The sequence below is a fragment of the Pipistrellus kuhlii genome, unplaced genomic scaffold (genome assembly GCF_014108245.1).
Source record: "Pipistrellus kuhlii isolate mPipKuh1 unplaced genomic scaffold, mPipKuh1.p scaffold_m20_p_22, whole genome shotgun sequence".
In the NCBI taxonomy this organism is placed as follows: Eukaryota; Metazoa; Chordata; class Mammalia; order Chiroptera; family Vespertilionidae; genus Pipistrellus; species Pipistrellus kuhlii.
In genome coordinates this window covers 4,725,369-4,727,608 of record NW_023425521.1, presented here as the reverse complement: position 1 = coordinate 4,727,608, position 2,240 = coordinate 4,725,369, and positions in this window count along the sequence as shown.

The following is a 2,240-nucleotide window of genomic DNA, read 5'->3' as shown; positions in this document are numbered from 1 at the left end:
TGGTTTCTGTGAAGATTTCTTTGAGTTGAAAGGTTAGGATATTGGCCTGGACTCGGGGTGGGGGGTAGTCTCTGGGGCTTTGGTGTACCAGTGGGGAGTCCCCTGAAACCAGAGCCCAGGGCCTCTTTAGGCTGAGAGTGATGCACAGCGCACATCTCCTGTCTTAGCACCGCGCGGTCCCAGCCCTGCTGCAGACCGCCCCACGAGCACCCTCTTCCCCGGCACAGGCTGTCGGGCCTGGCGCCTGAGTGCTCACAGACACCGCACACTGAATGCAGAGGCTGTCCCCGGCTCTGCCGCCCACCACCCTCACCATGCGCAGCGTGCCCCGTCTCCTTTTGAAACGTGCGAGTAATCACAAAGCTTTTGTTTAGTTTTCCTCGAGGTCCTCCATGGGTTTTACCAAAGGGTTTTTATGGTCAGAGCTTCCCCTCCCCTGTCCCAAACAGAGAACCAGCGTGACACCTCTCAGAGCCGGCTCGAGCTGCCCAGCGTCTGTGCTCCGAGTCTCTCACTGAGTGGTGTGCTCTTAGCATTCGTTGTGGAATAACCGCTTCCCAGTGCCAGTTATTTTTAAATTTTTATTTATTGATTTCTTTTGTAGAGAGAGACAGAAACATTGATTTGTTGTTCCACTTGTTTATGCATTTGTTGGTTGCTTGTATGTGCCCTGACCAGAGACTGAATCCACAATCTTGGCATATCATAACTGAGCTACCCGGCCAGGGCTTCTCACCGTTTCTGAGAAGGAAAAACAGATTTTTTTCCTTGCTGCCAGGTGGGTGTGGGATGTCTGGCAAGCTGTTCTGGATGTGGAGCTTGTTCAGAAGCTCCTAGGCAGTTGGGCACCTTGTATGTGGCCTGCACCACCTCCCTCATTCTAGTAAGTTCTGAAATTATGTAAATACTAGAACTGCCATCAAATTGTAGCCAGACATTACAAGACTATGCAACCTTGTGGGAAATGACGGAATGTAGGCTGTCATTGGGCCGCAGACAAATCTGAAGACACAATTCAGAGAATCCAGTGCAGAGGAGTACAGGCCAGGGAGTCTGCCCACAGGTCCCGGCCCCTCTTGAGCTGAGCGCAAGCCTCTGATTCTGTCCGAGTGCACTCCCCAGGAAGCTCAGGCCTGTCATTAAGGGCAGGGGATGTTTGTGTGCCAACACTGAAGGCCTTATGGGCAGAAGAATGCAGGGGCCGACAGGAAATGGAAAAGCCGCATTGGCTGGGCACCCGGCTCCCCAGTCTTAATTCCAGCCCGGGTCCAGTTCAGGAGCCAGCCCACCTGTCCCGGGTGAGTGACCAGCACTGATGGCATTGGCACCTCTGAGATCGTATTCCCTGAAGATGGACTTTTGGGTTAAGCTCAGGTTGAGGAGGGGATGTTGAACAGGTCACGGTGAGAGACAGGGCTGGTCATCTTTCTGGGTTTTGGTACGAAAAATGAAGGACCCTAGCTAGCTCTGTGGGTGTCCTTGAACGTCCCCCCTAGGTGCTGGGGTAACGTCTCTGCTGTCACAGCATGGTGCGGTCCGACCTGACTGCCCATCAGGAAACGGCATGCCGGCCGCATTGCCCAGCCCGCTCAGAAGGGGGCTTCCAGCGGTTCGGAAGGACTCTCGCCTGCTGCTTCCTCACAATGGGGCCCTTGTTTCTCTTCTTGAACCAATATTACCCCAGGTTGAGTGACAACCCAGCAGAGGATGTGGGTCTCATGCAGGGAGCTGGAATCTTCTTGGCCATTAAAGTCTACTGTTCACTGCACCCCTGCGGGAGCCCAGCTCAGGCGTTTCCTGCGCCTGCACATGTGCTGAGTCTGTGTTTGTATGTGGGGGGGACTGTCCCCAGGGGGCATGTATAAGCTCTGCTGCTGGGTCAGGCTTCTCGGCCCGGTTCACCTTCATCCAGTCTGGAGCCCGATTTTTTTGGCTCTTTCCTTTGGCCTGAGGAATTTCCTTGGGGTTGGGGTGGGGGAAGGGGGGTGGGGAGTGTTGTAGCTGACTCCCTGGAGCAGTGCCCCTCCAAGTTTAAAGCTGTGAACAGAGTTGTGGGGAGCGACTTGTTAATGAACATTTTAGAGGCCAGAGGTCACAGGCCTCAGCCTGCGAGATGTTTTCTGTGATGCAGATTCTCATCTAAATCCCAGTGTCATGTGCAGGTGCTCAGGACCTGTTTCCATTCAAATTTTACACCTTGCTGTGATATCCTGGCTTTAATATGGAATGAAATTATATAT